The 19,445-nt window shown below is 40.4% G+C and overlaps 1 protein-coding gene and 1 long non-coding RNA gene across 2 annotated transcripts in view; one reads left to right on the forward strand and one right to left on the reverse strand.

Annotated features, from left to right (window-relative positions):
• LOC311046668 overlaps positions 1-19,445 on the forward strand; it is a 211,426-nt gene that overhangs the window by 107,823 nt on the left and 84,158 nt on the right. The window lies entirely within an intron of this gene.
• Positions 1-19,445, reverse strand: part of rab4a (RAB4a, member RAS oncogene family) — a 305,717-nt gene that overhangs the window by 58,136 nt on the left and 228,136 nt on the right. The gene's annotated exons all lie outside the window — the stretch shown is intronic.

Below are 19,445 nucleotides of genomic sequence, written 5' to 3' on the forward strand. Positions count from 1 at the left end.
AGATAAATATTGTGAAAATAGCCGAACAACAAGCTCACAACGCCTCGCACTGTGAGGCGTTGTGAGCTTGTAGATCAGCTGTTTTCACAATGTTTGCCTCTTCTTTGAGAATTTGGCCAATTTACTATTACAAAGGTCTTAAAAGTCATTAAATTGTAACTTTAGAAATGTGCAGATACCCTGTCTACACTTAATACTGTATGTTGGTTAGTTTACAGTTAAGTGAGAAAACAACATTGCACATTAAGTTAATCTAATCATCTGGGGACCCCCCCAATAATTTGGGGACCCCCCCTAGGGGTCCCAACCCCCAGTTTGGGTGAAAATTTAACCAAGATTACAAATATAGTGGCCACCAAGAACAAAACGATAAGTGTTAGAATTTACATAACCAATCAGCGCATGACACCGTAATGCGACGGAGCATAAAATAAAGCATTTAAACATTGCAGAGAAAATTTGCTGTGGTCTTAATCGATTAAGACCGGGAACGCATCTGTGTGTCATTTTTAGATTCCTTTGGCTATTCAAAAATAGCAGATCTACAAGCTCATAGCACGGCACCGAGTGCCGCGCTATGAGCTTGTATATCTGCTATTTTTGGAAAAATCTTCAACATTTGTGCAAATGTGTATTTTAAAATACTTTCCCGGTCTTAAAGGGTTAAGCAGGCTTCCCACCGCTGAATTGGAACACTGGTTATTTGGAGCACCTCGCGGAACACATTGCTCTGTATAGAATGTTAAGTGATATCACAGGACTGGTGAACTGGAAGATGAGTATCGATTTGAAAATGAATCGTATTAGGGTTATACAGGATTGAGTTCTCTCTCCTGACTGGATAAAATTGGCACCCCGACCTTAAAATGTATTTTATGTTCACTAAACAGCTGGAAAGACAAGGAGACCCCCTGTTACTCAACAAAATACAGGGATGCATTCACTAATTGTAATGCATTACAATTCAGATATACAATTTACTATCACAGAGTAGAGCTTTTTAACATTTATATCAATCTGGGAAACCATTCGGTAACCATTCGTTTTTTTGTTTGTTCTGCTTTGGTTTTGCCTCTGGGTTACATGTTACCAGAATCTGTCTTGAGAGATTACACTTTATAATATTTTACTGTACCTGTAAAGGTAGGGTAGTTATATGTTTTTAGATATGTGTTAAATAGCTCTATATTCTGATAGTACTCATTGCTATTGTGGTTGTTCATTAACAGGAGTCTCCATGTCTCTTCAGCTCTTTATTAAGCAGAAATGATACGTAGCCTTAGTTCAGGCAGTATACACCCGAGAGGTTACACACATACTCATTACTATGTGGCTGCAGTCTCATGCAAGACCCATACGTCATAGATTAATGTGGCAATCAGCTGACCAATTGGGTGGGTTATTTAAGCTCACCTATATCTGCGTTCCTTCCGCTTTATGTGTTCCTGTTTTGTTGTTATGCGGCTGTTTGCTCCCACCACCACCCCAGCACCACTAGTGGGCTCTGCTATTGGTTCTGTTCCCCATGGGGGGGGGTTGTTATTCTATCTCCCTGCTTTTAATGGTTAATGATGGCTGTCTAATTGTGCTGAGCAGGGAGAAATACTGTATGTAGCAGAGCCTGAACGCCAAGATAAAATATTACATCCACACTTGTATTTGTTCTATTATATTGGTTCAATCTATTTCTATTATATTGGTTCAATCTATTCGTGAGTTATCTGAATGAAAATGCATTTTCAGGTTGGGATAGCAATTTTGATCCAATCAGGATAGAGAAATGACACAGGATACAGATTAAACAAGTGGAATTTGAAGAGATGACTCAAAGAAATGAGAAAATTGGAACTGGGACACTATAAAAATGATGCTGATAAATGGGTACTCTCTCTCACTTTAGTTACTAGTTACTTTGGAGATATAAATGATTACATTATAAAACATACATTAACCACTTCAGCCCTATTTTATACATAGGCTATTTGAAAATAGCCGATCTACAAGCTCACAACGCGTCACATCGTGACGCCCTGTGAGCTTGTAGATCTGCTATTTTCAAACATTTTAGTACTTTTACTTTTGGACCTTTAAGTATATTTTGATGCCAATACTTTTGTACTTTTACTCAGGTAACATTTTGAACACAGGCCTTTTACTTGTAACACAGTATTTTTACATGGTGCTATTGCTACTTCTACTTAAAGGGGCTACACCATGAATTTAAAAAAAATATATTATATATAAATATTGCCCCCTAATACGTTTTAAACAGGTTGTAAGCCTAAAAAACTTCCAGATATATTTTCTCACAATCTGACTGTCTGTCATTCCAAGCTTTTTCAGCTGCAATACCAAAACGTCCTATTGGGCAGGGGGGAGCTACTGAGCAATTCTGTCTGGCCATCGTCAATGCAAAATCAGTGCAAGTGACATCACTTGCACAGCCATTCTGAAATGGCCTGTTCAGACACGCCCATTCAGGAAATCCATGAAATGAGCATGAATGACTGAATGTTAAAAAAAAATAAAAAATTGGGTACAAGAGACACTGGGGAGCCCAAAACATACTAAAAACCTAAAAAAAAAATGAAATTCATGGTGTAGCCCCTTTAAGTAAAATATCTGAGTACTTCTTCTACCACTACAGTACAGTATAGACCAGGCCCGGATTGGCCGTCGGGAGGACCGGGACTATTCCCGGTGGCCTGCCCTCTAGTGGCCTGCCTGGAAAAAAAAAATTTTTTTTTTTTTTTTTTTTTTTTTTGCATCAAAAAAAAATATCAGGTCAGGCCAGCCCTCCACAGCCAGCGCGGCGCTTAAGTGATGCAGCAAAAAAAAATCTCTCCTAAGCTCAGGCCAGGCCAACCACAGTCAATTTCAATTCAATGCAGTCAATGTTGCTTGCAGCTCAGTGCAGCTGCGGGCCTCCCCCCTACCTTTAACCCCCAAAAAGGCCCCCCTTTTGTAAGGCCCCCAAAAAATACGGCCCCCCAAAAAAAGGGCCCCCCAAAAAAAACGGCGCGCGCTGCGCGCGCGCGCAGGGTGGCCTGGGTGGGCGTGTATCTCCCGGCCAGATTTGGAGTCCCACTCCGGCCCTGCTATAGACCCCTTGGAGAAGAAGAAAAAGTAGATCACATGCCTGAAAAGACTGCCTTTACCCCAGGAGTGGACGTTTGATTTATGTCACCATACAGCAGCCCTCTGGTCCCTCGAGCAGCACACAACACATGCACCGCATTATTTCAAGCATGAAGTGCAACTTGTTCATGTTGGGTCAGAAGCGTTTACCGCTGGCTGTTTGCACACTGAAGAGGCGAGAGGCTGTCTGTCTGTCTGTCACACATGTATGCTTCAACACAGGGCTCAGTCAGTCATCAGTCAATCATTAATGTAAAGGCAGTACAGTGGTGGAAAAGGTATACTCACACCTTTTACTTAAGTAAAAGTATAAATACTGCAGTGTAGAAATAGTCTGTTACGAGTAAAATTCCAGTAATCAAAATTTACTTGAGTAAAAGTGCAAATGTTTTGGCCTCAAAATATACGCTGTGCGGCACTCGGTGCCGCGCTAAGAGCTTGTATATCTGCTATTTTTGAATAGCCAAAGTGTAAAATAATGCTTTTTAGCTCAAATCAAGTGACACAGATGCGTTCAAAGTAGGTAGCTGATATATTGCACTTTTACCTTAGCGCTAGGTATACTCTTAGTTGCTTGTTTTAGAAGAGAATGCACTTAAGACTTCTGGTGATTAGTAGTTTTCTTGCCTACCTATGTTTGCTAAACGACTAATGTAATGTAATGTCAGAGCCTTATTGAGGCAAGCAAGTTCTGAAGCAGTTGCCCAACCTAGGATCCAGGCCCCCCCCTAGGGGGAGCCAAAGATCACAGGGGGCTGTGAGGCACTGTCTGTTTAGAAGTCAATGTGATATCAGTCCAACTTGTCATAGAAAATTATTTTAATGTGTTTCAAATAGTTTAACAAAGGCCCGGACGGTTGGTGTAACTGTCTGGGCACCTAGGCTGGTACTGTCCTATCAATAAAGGCATAAAAGCGGAAAAATAAATCTTTTAAAATAAAAAAGTTTAACAAATAGAAGTATACCACATACAAGCTCACAATGAGCTTGTAGATCTGCTATTTTCACTATGTCTTGGTTGAGAAACACAAGTGTGTGCGTGGGTGGGTAACGCACACATGCGGAAGGGGGGGTCTCCGTTTTTCAGATGTAAATAGGGTGGGCTTCCAACAAAAAAAAAGTTTTAGAACCATTCTGGAGGACACCGAAAAGTGAGAGAAAACTAAAAGTTGCCCAGTCACGATACAACGGCCCAGACAAGGACACCGGCACCCGTTGCTCTACATGCATGGGTTGGTGAGTGGTTCAGCACCACCGCCGATGGACAGTGACAGACCATGTCACTGTGACCCGGACACCAAGCCTTTTTTTTACACACAGCCATAAAAACACCCAACTGGGACAATGACCGTTGAAGGCCGGTGGCCCCAGGGTGCAAAGAGCTGTGATAAAAATAAAAAAAAGTTTTGTTATTAAAGTTTGTTTTGTGACATTCAACAGAAAGTAATTCTGAAAATTCTGAAACAACATTGAAGTGTGGGTCATGACCGAAAGAATAAGGTCGCGGATACAAGCAGCCGAAATGAGTTTTCTCAGACGGGTGGCTGGCATCTCCCTTAGAGATAGAGTGAGAAGTTCAGTCATCTGAGAGAGACTCGGAATAGAGCCGCTGCTCCTTCACTTGGAAAGGAACCAGCTTAGGTGGTTCGGGCATCATCATCAAAAGGACACTTTTTCTATTGATTAGTCACCCCATAGAGACTTGAATTCATTCATTTTTTTTGTTCTTGTCGCATTCCTAAGCCAATCATTTGATGACCAGCGGAGCGGTAGGCAGCGGTTCCGGGAGGAGATACAAAGGACACTCTTTGTGTCTCCTACCGCAACCGCTACCGGTCATCAAATGATTGGCTTAGGAATGCGACAAAAACGAGAAAATATCCTTAAATTCAAGTCTCCATTGAGTGACTAATCGATAGGAAAAAAAAGTCATTTTGGGGGTGAACTACTCTTTTAAGTAGATCATTTGCAGCCCTGCACATGGGGAGAAAGGGGATGGATGGGGTGGGAAAAAAGATGAAGAAAAAGATAATACATTTTCTGAACACTGAATACGTTTTCTAAAAATAGTCACATATTCTCTTCAGAACTGACTGAGCGTATAGCAGCAGTCTTTCATGTCAGTGTGCCATAGATAGCAGCTGTACATCAGGGCTGTACCATTATCGTCTCTGTCAGGGGGGAAACCTCATGTGTCCAAAACTTTAACTTTTCAGGATTCAAGTTCAAAAGCATCAAAATATTGCAGATCTACGAGCTTGTAGGTCTACTACTTTTAATGCTTTTGGGTGACACTGTATGTATGATCAATTAGGGTGTTCATTTACGGGGAAAAAACACAATAAGTTAGAACATGGAGATAAGCGGTTTCTGCCCTAGAACAGCGATATGCTACCGCTAGCTCCTCTTCTCATTAAGTAAAGCTGCATGGGAAGCTGTGCTCCGTTAACACTGACCCACTTTACACTGAATCTCTGAACCCTCTACCAGTGGTGGAAAGTAACTCAATACCTTTACTCGACTACTGTACTTAAAGGGAGGGTATTAAAGTGATATTTATTTGGTTAAAATAAGTGTTAATAGCTCTATATTCCGATAGTACTCGTTGATATAGTGTGTTTGTTCAGTTCAGGAGTCTCCATTGCTCTCCAGCTCTGTATTAACCCATTAAGACCTGAGGCGATTCTTTAAAAAAAAAAAAATCACACCCAGTGGGAAGTGGGCGGTGTGGTCACAGTGGTCATCACAGACCCATAACTCCTATTTATAGGGCAATGCACATGTGTCAAGCCAATCACAGTCCTGAATAGAGTCAGCCAATAAAGTCAGCCAATCACAGTGCAGCTAGTGGTCATCACAGTGATGGAAGCTCACTTAAAGAAAAGTATAGATTTGCATTGAATGTGTAGGGGTTAGGGGTGTACAATGGTGGCCAATCACGGTGCAGGGTTAGGGGGTACAAAGTTGGCCAATCACAGTGCAGCGAATGTCAATGTCCAAACCTCACATATAGGGGCGGTTACACCGCCCCAAAAAAAAAAAAACGCACTCGGTGCCGCGCTATGAGCTTGTATATCTGCTATTTTTGAATAGCAAAAGAAATCTTAAGTGACACAGATGCGTTCCAGGGTTACAGATGCATTCTTAAAGGGTTTAACAGAAAATGTATTTTCAGGTCGGAATACCAATTTTATCTAATCTATCTAATTGTATTTAATCAGCATAGATTACTCAGTCAGGATCCATACTAAACAAGTGAAATTGGAAGTGACGACACAAAGAAATGAGCAAACAAAATTGAAAATTGGAACACTATCAAAACGAAGCTGATAAATGGGTGCTCTCTCCTGATTGGCTAGCCCCGTTTGGAACCTCACCCTTCACGATAGCGCCGAGTTGAACTCCGAGGCGAACCGTGACCGACAGTATACCGATCTTTACCTTTTTCCGCACATCGTTCTCTAAAAAGTAAAGGTGGTCCTCCCTGCTCTCAGATGTTTTAAATTTTAGCGGTCAAGACAATTGAAGCGACACGTTGAAACAAGCGTTTTAAATCGCTTTTTTTAGTCAGCCTGTGTCATATTTTCCCACTGCAGCCGAAACGGGAGCAGTAATATACTGACACCTGCCCACAGGGGTTGACTGGGCACAGGCTGACTAAAGCGATTTAAACCAGGGGTGGGCAACTTTGATGATGGAGAGGGCCACTATATATCTCCACACTCACTCCAGAGGGCCACATTGCATACACTGTACAGAACCCTCTTATCGCTGTATTTAAACTTTTTTCGTAAATGAATGCCGTACTTCGCCATTCTATGTCACACAAGGGTAGAAAAAATAGCCGATCTACAAGCTCAAAACGCGTTTTGAGCTTGTTGATCTGCTATTTTTGCTATTCTTGAATTCCTTTTTTATGGGGCTATTTTTCAATTGGAATCCTTATAAGTAACATTTTTATTTAATTTCAAATGCATTTAGTAATACTTATGTTAACTTTTTGTTTTACTTATGTAGCAGGGCTATGTAAAGCAATGACTACGCCACCCACACATAGGAGTGAGGGATCCTTTAAACACATTAACCATATACTGTATATATATAGATATATAGGACTGAACAAGGTAAGGTTCCCCAGAAAGGTACGGGTTCAGAATGAACAGAACCAGAGGCTGATGTATCAAATGTGTCAAGTTTATTCAAACAGTTAGTTTAGAAAGTAGTCAGGTTAAAATACAGAAAGGAAAACAGCGGTTAGTATTACTGGGAGTTCTGCAAAGGGACTAAACCCAAAAGTCAAAGGGGCAATAAGGGTAAGGGCTTTGGGGCCTCTAAAGTAAATGTACCGAAATTAAACAAATCAAATCCAAATAATGCAAAACCAAAAGCAAATAAGCAAATCAACACAGAATACAAATACGCAAAACCAAAATCATGCAATGCTACTTAATGGCCCAGTATAGCTCTGTCCTCAGGTCAACCCTATTGCACACAGTCCAAATGCAAAAACCTGTCTAAATAGTATATATGGCACGGTGGGAAAAACAGTGATGGTTAGTTCAGCTCCTACAAAATAATCAAATAATAAAGCATTAGACCAACCCTCCAACAATTCATCCCAGACATTAGGCCCCTATAGCAAGATGAGAAATTACAGCAAAATAACAAACATACCCAATGAGTCAATATATACTCATGGCTCCCATCGATATAGGCCTGTACAGCCACAGGGTACTGCTGCTCAAAGGACCTGGAGGCTTCTGGAAATACAGATATATATTAGTATAATTAACAACAGGCCTAATATTGTCAGCCTATCTAAACTCTTATATATATATACTATTGCTACAATGAGTTATAAAAACTTTGTCATTTGTTTCAGGTTGTCTTACCGAGAATTAGTCTGTACCCCTCATGCCTCCAGGTCTCTCTCACAAACACTCAAGCCAGGCTTCTGGCTGACAGGAGGCCACAAACCTGACCACCCTCTTTATGCACTTTCCTTAAAGGGCCAGTGCTACACTTAAATACAAATACATTGGACATAAAAAAGACAATGGAATTTTAAAACTAGTCATTAAGCTACTAATATAGACTGAAGTAATTAAAGCGGGTCATGTTTGCATGTTTGGAATTGTAACAGCTGAAATCAATAATATATCAGTATTCCGAATATTAACCTGCGGGCCGCATTAGGTGAGGGTGGGGGCCGCATGTGGCTCCCGGGCCGCCACTTGCCCATGTATGATTTCAACGCGTCGCTTACATTTTCTTCACCGCTAAAAATATCTGAGAGCAGGGAGGACTACCTTTACTTTTTGGATACGATGTGCTGAAAAAGGTAAAATAAATCGGTATTGTTGGCAGCCTGCGAAGCGGCACTTCATCTCAGAGCTATATACGGAGGGAGAGGTCTCTACTTATTGGCTGAAATGTGGCCACCCAGCTGTACTGGAGAGACGGGTAGACCCCTGTTACTGAACAAACACTCTATAGCAATGAGTACTATCAGAATATAGTGCTTTAACCTTTTAACAACAATCTTTTTTTAACCAAAGAATATCACTTACCCTATACCTTTAAGTACACTCTTGAGGTACTTTTACTTCACTTGCGTATGTCCATTTATGCGTATGTCCACTACTGCGCTACATCTCAGAGACAAGTATTGTACTTTTTGCTCCACTGTTTTTTGAAAACTTTAGTTACAAATTGCGTTGGAATTTTTTGTTTATTATTACAAAACATACGTCAACCAATTAAGACCTATTGTCTACTTTGTCCATTAAAAGATAGCTTTTAGATCACCTATTTGAAACAAAGTTTAACAAATTTTGAACATATTTGAAAAAATATTGAGAAATGCATGTATTCATCATGAGTACTTTGTCACTGTAAGTATATTTTTGATACTAATACTTTTGTACTTATACTCAATAAAAATGTTGAATAAAGGCCTTTTTCTTATAACAGAGTATTTATGTATAGTTGCTACTTTTACTTAAATAAAAAATCTGAGTACTTCTTCCAACACTGCACATGCAGATTTTACAAGACAACGATCTTTCCCAATGTTGAATCCTGCCAGAGATCGCTTTATTCTGACCGAAAGAGCATGAAGATGATAAGAGATAAACAGGTCATATAGCTGACTAACTGATACTCACACTGACCCCAAAAAACAATTTGCAACTCATGCAGTGTAATGTTAGCTGTGTGATGATGACACCTGTATTATGCCAACTAGGCCATGCAGGGCCCTTTGGGAACGCATGTTATGCAATAGTTATGCAATACCTGTTGTAGCTGTTGTCAGATTACTTACGTATTTTTACTTTAATGGAGTATTTCCAACTTTCAGTACTTTGACTTCTACTCCACTACATCTCAGAGGCAAATATTGCACTTTTACTCCACTACAATTATTTGAAAACTTAGTTTGTTAGTTGCTAGTTGTTGTGTAGATTTTGATTATTGTTAAAAAAAACATACATTAACCACTTCATCCCTATATATATTTAGGCCATTTGAAAACAGCCGATCTACAAGCTCACAATGCGTCGCGATGTGACGCATTGTGAGCTTGCTCATTTCAAAAGTTTTTATTTTTTTTCAAACATGTGACATTCTGCATAATGAGTAATTTTACTTTTGGTACTTTAAGTACATTTTTAAGCCAATACTTTTGTACTTTCATGCAAGTAAATTTTGAATTTCTGACTTGTACTTGTAATGGAGTATTTCTACATTGCAGTATTGATACTTTTACTTAAGCCACCGCATAATAGGCCAGTCTATGCGACAGTATTAGCGATCTCCACTCATAAAGAAACTAGAAAATGTGCTCCTCGGAGCACAAGTCTCCGCCAGTTCCTGATTATTCCTGTCTTACCTCACTTCAAAAGATATAAATGATCTTTTGAAGTGACACACGAATATATAGGTTTTTATTTCGTCATGCGTCTCGCTAGCCAATCAAAGCACACCCTTTCAACATATTGTCACGTGTCACGTGAAGCTTGACCAATGTTAGCTTGGTGGACACACGGAAGGACGAGAACGAAAACATATATTATCTGGGCATGAAAGGGACTAAGATGGACAGACAGACAGACAGACAGACAGACAGACAGACAGACAGACAGACAGACAGACAGACAGACAGACAGACAGACAGACAGACAGACAGACAGACAGACAGACAGACACACAGACAGACAGACAGACATTTGTGGATTTTAGGTTCTGGATGGACAATCGCGGTAAAAAAAAAAAAAAAAGTTTGTTCCGGTGGAGAGACGAGACCCTCCCCCTCCCCCAGATAGCTTTTGTTTACATCCGCGTCCACAACGTGGCTTCCATGGCTCTCAGTGGACTGTCAAAATAAGGTAACAACGCTGGCAGAGGTGGATTAATTCATTAATTAATTAAGAGAATGTGTTAAAAGTCCTTAAATTGTCACTGCACTGTCATCTGGGGACCCCCCCCGCTGGGGGTCCCAGCCCACATGTTGACCACAAACGTAACCTGAGGACCTGCGAAAACGCTGTTTGCTCTGATTCACACCATACTTGGTTCAGGGGTCTGCCATGACAATAGCCTTGAATAGTCCGTAGTCTTTTGTAGAGGACAGATTATTCTCTGTTGCTCTTGGTAGTCATGGCTGCCAGTTCCCACCTGATGTTGTGTGGGAGTTCAGACTGCTCCAGACCGGACTGAATAACTGCTAGCTTGCATAATGTCTTCAGACTAGGACTCAAGTCTAAGATGATCAGGTCATCGGGTCGGTAGTATCCTCCAGAGAGGATGACACGATCTCCCACCAAGCAACAGCACATCCTGTACGTTGGATCCGGTCCTTCCCCCTTGGGCTCAACCTTCTTCCAGGAGAATGTCTCTGGATTTAAATTCCACAGATCATTTAAGTATTGGGTACTAGGGTGGTTGACACCACCATACATGTACAGCTCTCCATTGTAGCTAAAGGCTGATTGATTGTAGAGTCTTTCTGGACGAAAGTGTGCATAAGGTGTGTTCAGCCAGCAGTTGGTCTCTGTGTCAAAGACTCTGATGAAGTTGTTGTAGACCCCATATTCCCCATATTCCCAATATACCCCATATTCCCCAATTTCCCCATCCCCACAGTCCTCCTTGCCCCCAAATACAAACATCTTTGTCCCGATGATGGTGGCAGAGTGAAATGTTGAAACAGGTGGTGGAGTGCCTCTGGTGTCAATTAAGGACCAGACCATTGTGGTTGTGTCCAACTTGCAGATGTCATTAGTGAGTCCATAATGCTGGTCGCATCCTCCATGGATAAACATGACCTTCCCCGAGACACAGGCTGAGTGGTTCCTCCTCTCTGGAACAGTCCCAGACACCTCGGGTTTGAACCATCTGTGGGTGTCCACATCAAATGCATAAAGCACGTTGCAGTAAGGATATCCTCCCCAGATGTAGATGATATCTTCTATCAGCACAGCTGTGCAGCCCTGATGCTTGGAGGGAACCTCAAGGGGACGTTCTATTCCAGTTCCAGGCAACTTCCTCCAACGCAAAGTCACTGTGTTAAAAACGTTGACACCAATCTGAGCTGTGTTGTCATCACAGACTCCCTCAAAGTAGTACACCTTGTGCTCCACTGCGACAGCCTGACCGCCTGACCTTCGCTGTCCATTCAGATGCACAGTCCAGCAGAACATTTCTCACACTATAAATGAAGTCGGATCTGTTAATTCTCACTCTGAACAACAGTGCGGTCCCAATGTGCTTGTTATCACTTAAATTGCTTCAGTGGCACAAATGGCACGCAAAGTTTGGCCAATCCACAAAGCCGATCAGTTGGGTTGGCCAATCAAGGCAGGCGATGACTGTTGACCTCCAAATAAGGATAGACAGTGTGTTCAGCAGTGTTGATAAATTATTTTCAAAGGAAGCTGGATACAGGCATCTGTTGGCATAACACCAGAGGGACCTCCAATGACCTCAATCCCCCCAGATTCGGCATAAACAGGGGGATGAATTAATGTATGCCACCAACATGTGGAATGTCCTACCTTCAGCCAACAAAAAGTGTGACTCCCTACCCTCCTTTAAAGCCGCCATAGAAGAGCACCTGTCTGCAATTTGCAATTTGTACGGTCATCAGAGGGTGTGTTGTATTCCTTGAATTACAATATTACTTTTAGCGTGACACAAAAAAATATGTGACACAAAAAATACAAATCTCCACTTTCTTTCAAAGTGGAGTTAGTTGCTGTTGTGTATGTACTAGTCACAGTGGCTAATGGATTACATTTCTTTTGCACAAAACGTTAAGTTATTAATATATCACTTCATCAGGTCTCAGAGACCGATACATTTTGCACAAAGTTATTAATTTGTCACTATTGTTTCATTAAAATTAAAACTTGAAACTTTTTACTGTAAAAGGCATTTTTTTCCCTTCATCTATATCATTATAGTATAATATATTGGTTTATGCTTATTTGGGATTGTTTCTACAGTATAGTTGCTTATTTGGGCTTGTTTCTACAGTATAGTTGCTTATTTGGGCTTGTTTCTACAGTATAGTTGCTTATTTGGGCTTGTTTCTACAGGATAGTTGCTTATTTGGGCTTATTCCTACAGTATAGTTGCTTATTTGGGCTTGTTTCCTAATGTTTAAATCAGTTTCAGGGGGATCCCAGCAAAATGTGTTAATACAGCATTACAATCATTTTAACCCCATATTTGAATATGTTTGCTATTCAAAAATAAACAACAATCTCACAGCCTGTCACCTTGTGCCGCACTGCAAGCTTGTACTGTACATCTGCTATTTTTGAAATGTTTGGGAAAATATCGAAATTGTTTGGAAAATGTTGCATAATTTTGATTTTCTTTTTACATACATCTTCTCTTCTGGGGTTCCCTGAAAACCTTTTCAGATGGGGGTCCGCGGCAAAATACATATAAATGTGGGGGTCCTCGACACAAAAGAATGTTTGAGAACCATTGCTCTAGAAAAACAGCTACACTGCATGCTAGTAGGCCCAGTATACATTTGCTATGCAGTTGCATTCAATCCAGGAACGTATCTACAGTCTTCAAAACAGGTTTCTGAAAAACGTAAGTTGCTATATCTGTTTCTCAAACTTGTCAAGGACCCTAAAAATTGTATGTATGTATTTGGCCGTGGACCCCCATCTCAAAATATGTTGTTCCAGGGACCCCCAGAAGCAAAGATTAGAGTTAGAAATGTTGTTTAAAAAATATATGTATTCAAAGATTTGCACAAAATTAATGTTAAAGATTTTCCAAAAATAGCAGATCTACAAGCTCATAGTGTGGCACAGAGTGCTGCACCACAAGCTTGTAGATCTACTATTTTGGAACAGCCAAAGTATAAAATAATGGTTGTAGGTTAAATCTAAAATGACACAGATGCGTTCCCCAATTGAATGGATTAAACACATAAACCCTAGTGTCCCTGTTCTGAGCATATCAGAATATAATCCTGCGAGAATAGCAGATCTATAGAAGCTCATTGCGACGCATATTGTGAACTCATAAATCGGCCAGAGATTTTGGTGAAGAGGGAAAAAAGGAGGGAGCCAATGATAGAATCCTGGGAGCTGTGACTTAACCACTTAAAGGGATAGTTCACCCAAAAAGTATGACAACAACAACAAAATCTACATGAATTCAAGGCTTCATAGGGTGTGTAATTGATAGAAAATATGTTTTTTTTGGGGTGAACTATACCTTTAAACCCCAGCATCTGTAATGTGGGGCGAAGCTCTTGCAGAAAATAGCAGATCGACAAGCTCACAGCGTGTTGCTTTTGCAACGTGTTGTGAGCTTGTCAATCTGCTATTTTCAGCGAAAGCTTTCCCCACAATGACAGAAAACAGAAAAGACCCTAGAGTAGAGTGGGACTCCGGTTAATAAAGGGTTTTAAGTGGTTAAACAGTCATTCTAGGTTTAATCTATAATGTGGATTAAACTCGTATCCCCATGGAGACGAGGGCTTTTGGGACCAGTTAACATTGTTAATGAAAAATACAGGAACCCATGATCATTTAAAAATATGTATATACATTTTTTTTATTGTTGACAATCTCTTAACGACAGAAAGTTTAAAGAAAGAAAGAATGTAAAGAAAGTAAAGAAAGTGATGTTGATCATAATTCAGGCTGAGATCGGCAAAGATAGCTTGGTGGAAATTACTTCAAATCTGGCCAATTATAATTTTTTTAATAGTTTCAGTTTAGATAACGAAGGTTTAATTTAATTCAGATTGCTTTTCTGAAGGAGGAAGTGGAAGAGTAATTGTCCTGTCCACGGCCACTGAAATATATGGAGCTTATTGTGGAAAGAACTTACTTCAGCACCAAACCAACATTCTCATGTGAAAATTACATTACATTAAATTGGTAAATTACAACGGGAACATCCTCTACGGAATAGTTTTTTTATAATCAATTAAAACCTGACAACATAATGCTGTTGTCTTAAAACTGAATACATTGAGTGTGCAACTATGTGCGTGCAAGATTTGTGAACTGTTCAGAAGCAGGTTAGCCTTTGGAACACAACCACCCTAAGGCCTAAGGTCTTCAATGTTTTTCAGGCCAAGGACCCCTCAGCTGAGAGAAATGTGAAGCAGAGACCCCCACTACAAATTATACAAAATTGTGTTAAACCTTCAATACTTGGAAATCTTGTACTTGGTTTTCTCTTTCTTTCCCTACACCAAAGCTCTTTGCCAAAAATAGCCGATCTACAAACTCACAACGCCTCGCGCTGAGCTTGTTGATCTGCTATTTTCGGCTAATGTTCCCCTCAAAATAGGGATGCTAGCGTTGAAGTGGTTAATGTAAAAAAAAATAAGTTCCTGTCACACAAAGATTTGTATAAATGATTAGATCATAAAACATACATGAACCACTTTAGCCCTATTTTAGGCTATTTGGAAATAGCCTATGATCTACAAGCTGGTCCCCAAGGCCAACACCGAGCTAGGCAAAACAGCTTTCAGTTTTAGCGCTCCCTTCACTTGGAACGAATTACCAGTGGCGTGCACAGACATTTTGAGGGGCAGGTGCTCAAGTAAATTATACTTTTTTTTGTTTACTTGGTCTGCTCTTTTTTTCCCTCTACACCTATACCTCTTTGCCAAAAATAGCCGATCTACAAGCCCAGAACGCCTCGCAGCGCGAGGCGTTGTGGGCTTGTAGATCGGCTATTTTTGGCTAAAGTTCTCCTCAGAAAAGGGATGCTAGGTTTCGAGTGGTTATGGTAAAAAGAAAAATCATATCACATAAAGATGTGGCGGACCCCCTGTAGTAACTCTGAGGACCCCCTAGGGGTCCCGGACCCCCTGTTGAAGACCCCTGCTGTAAACTGGAAAAAAAAATGTTTTTCCGCTTTTTTTCAAAAGGGCACTTCTGGTCAAGAGGGCAAAGGGCAGGCGCTCTAGCACCACCTAGAGTCTATCTGTGCACGTCCCTGCGAATTACAACGTATTCCATGGTCTCACTGGGTCAATTAAAAAACTTGCTAGCTAATCTTGTTGTTTTAGATTGTCACTGTTTTAATTAAGCTGTCTTTATTACTGTTTTATTCTGGGGTTTTTTGCTGTTTTCACATACATAACTTGTTTATCCTGTTGTTTGTATTCATCATTATTATTTACACTGTTGTATTATGCTTTTGTAATCTCGGCATCATTGAAAATGAGGGCTCTGCCCTCAATGTATCCCCGAGAAAATAAATAAAGGTTGAATGAATGAATGAATGGTACTTTAAGTATATTTTGATGACAATGCTTTTGTACTTTTGCTCAAGTAACATTTTGAACACAGGCCTTTTACTTGTAACAGAGTATTTCTACATTGTGTTATTGCTACTTTTACTTGAGTAAAATATCTGAGTACTTTTTCCACCACTGGCTAATGGGGATCTGAATGAATAAAAGAATAAAGAAAGACTTCCTCCTCCAATCCTGCCAACGTCTGAACAGTAAACTCCTGTGTTAATGTAAGAGAGTGTACAAATGGAACCCAATGGACCCTGACTGGTCCATCTGTAGCCTACACTCTCTGAGTTACACACCCGTAATTAGGGTCCATTGTTCTGTTCTGAAGGGCTGAAAGGACTCGTGTTCATTGAGAATGAGGGTTTCCTGGGGTTGGGATTCAAAAGGGTGTTCTATCAAATCTGGCTCTAAAGGCGATTCCATTTATTGAATCCAAATCCTTTCAACACAGCATCACAATCATTTTAACCACTTTATCCATTTATACATCTGCTATTTTTGAATTGCCAACAATTCAAAAACAGCAGATATACGCACAGAACATTTTTCAGATGGAGGTCCGCGGCCAAATATATAAAACTGCCCACAAAAAAGTACGGAAACTTAACCTCGGTCGATTATTTCTCCCCTTGAATAATACCAATTGGTATTGTATTGGTGTATTAAATCATTTGTATCTATTTTATCTTTACAACCAGGTACAGCTTGTAAGGATGGAGCAATCGTGGAATGAGCAACAGCTAAACGTATAGGTAGCGCCCCGAATAAATGTGCCAAAATCCCCCAATATGCTTCTGTTGATAATCGCCCTTGTTTTGAGTGACCTGCAAGTCACTCAGGTACCAGTCACTCAGGTGCCAGTCACAGGTGTGTGACTGGCACCTGAGCATGGGTCCTGCGACTTTGTTTGTGTATGTTCCAAGCAGCAACACTGCCCCCATGGAAAGATGACGTGTTTGTCGTGCAAACATTGTAATACTGTAGGGCAGTGGTTCTCTGCCCTACAGGCAAAGTCTGCAAACTTTTTCATGTCAAGGACCCCCTAATTGACACTTATTACCCCGCGGACCCCCATTTGAAAAGATAAGCCAGGCACCCCAATAAGAGAAGGTTTTTACGGCTCTCTAGCAGTGATTCTCAACCATTTTAATTTCAAGGACCCCCAGTTTGACATGCATTAGGCTACGGACCCCCATTTAATGGCATTTATACCTCTGGGACCCCAATTCATATTGTAAAAACAATGTTAATTTAACTCTGAGAGTGTACAAATGGAACCAAATGGACCCGTTAGGGTCCATTTGGTTCCATTTGTACACTCTCAGAGTTACAGACCCATAGGGGTCCATTTGGTTCCTGTCCATCATCTAGCTGGGGACCCCCTGGAACCCCCTCAAGTACCCCTGGGGGTCCCCGGACCCCACATTGAGAACCAATGCTGTAGGCAATTGCTGGTGTTCCGTTACGCAGAGTGGCAGCATTATTTTGGTGTCAGCCCTGGTACCATTTCCAAACTTAGGGCTAAGTTCTGTGAGACTGGTGAAGTCAAAGGAAGACGACACCTCAAGAACACCGGTCCCTCAACCTTGCTTCACTGAGGAACCATAGGATTTGCACAACGGTACCAAAGACAGATGTCAAAGTTGCAGGACCCATGCTCAGGTGTCAGTTACACGCCTGTGACTGGCACCTCCTATACGCACGTGCTGAACTTTTTTACCACTGAACTAATAGAGCCTGCCTGCTTGCCCTGGGGAGAAATCACTTTTTATTCTTCAGGTCAACATTTGTGTCAAACCAGAAACAGGATTGTGTCAAAGGTCAAAATTAAACCAGAAACGGAGATCTAAATACTGTACAACCACCCAAGTTATATTGTATTAATACACTGTACCATACAAATTGGACAAAATAACATTTTATTAACAAAAAAGTGACATAATACAGTTTTAATTGAAAAAGTTACATGGTATGACTTTAAACCCTTTTATATTGTAAACTATAAGGACAGGTTTCATTTCTCATGCCCCTTTCATCATCATTATTTTCATCACATTTTCAAAACTATGATCACATCGTATTATAGGTTAGAGCCACGTTTTTCTTTGAGGAATGTGGTCAAAGTCTAAGCAAAACGTTAGCTTCCAGGGCAGGTTGGTAGCTGGCCGGATAGTGCATCGGTTCTCAACCTTTTCAGTGTGAGCTTGAAGATCTGCTATTTTCAAAAGGTGTTTTTGAAAACTTGCGAAATAATACATTCTGCATAATGAGTACTTTTACTGCTGGTACTTTCATTCTAATGTATTTCTACATTTCAGTATTGATACTTTTACTTAAGTAAAAAAATGTGAGTACTTTTTCCACCTCTGCATATTTCTGGTGACCCCCCACCCTGACAAGCACTTGGAATTGTAGGAGTTTAGGCATTTAGTTTGACTCTGTTCCAGATAAATATTGTGTAAATAGCAACAATTTGGCCAATGTTTCACCAGTTTTTATAGTATAGTTTTAGGCATTAAAAAGTCATTAAATTGTCCGTAAAGTCCTTAAATTGTCATCTGGGGACCCCGAAAAAATCATGTGGGGATCCCCCTTGGGGTCCCGACCCACAGGTTGAGAACCACTGGGATAGTGCATGGGCATGGTCGCCGGGTTGCCGGGTCAATTCCGTCTGGAAACGCGTTGGATATATTACTTAATAGATAATCTTATTTCTCTTGCCTAATTTATAAGTATACACATTAGGATTCTGTCCTTGGTCAGTGTCCTATAATACCTAAATAAAATACAATCTTACTACATAAAAAGATCTACAAAAAAAAACAAAAATAACTTCCAAATGTTGGAAAGACAAGTTTTGTTTTTACAATATCAAATTCCACTCTATAGTTGTGTCGCACACAGTAAAAAACCTCAGTGTAAATTTAACACACGTGTGTGTAGAAGTGGAACCAAAATGGTTCCGTAAAAAACGCTCGGTTCCATTTGTACTCGTACCAGCGTTAAATGAACCCTGAGGATTTCACAGTGGAGTTTAATCCTGGATTACTGTGTGAATAAAGTAACTGTCTTGAGGCTTAACCCATTTAATACGGGAACGTATCTGTGTAATTTTTAGATTTCTTTGGCTATCAAAAAATAGCAGATATACAAGCTCATAGCGCGGCACCGAGTGCCGCGCTATGAACTTGTAGATCTGCTATTTTTGAAAAATCGTGAACATTTCTGCAAATCTTTGAATATATGATATAATAATAGAAATGTCTTCATTTTTCTGAAACATTTTCTTGTCAAGGCAAAACACAAAAAATGATGTGTTTTTTTGGCCGCCGATCCCCATCAAAATCTGTTGTTCCAGGGACCCCCAGAAGTAAAGATTTGAGTTAAAAATGTTGTTTAAAAAGATTTGCACAAATGTTTTTTTTCCCCCCAAGAAATAGCAGATCTACAAGCTCTAGGAGATCTACAAGCTTGTAGCGCGGCACTCGGTACGAGCTTGTAGATC

This window comes from Gymnoscopelus microlampas (assembly GCF_963454915.1).
Source record: "Gymnoscopelus microlampas genome assembly, chromosome: 1".
Classification (NCBI taxonomy): Eukaryota; Metazoa; Chordata; class Actinopteri; order Myctophiformes; family Myctophidae; genus Gymnoscopelus; species Gymnoscopelus microlampas.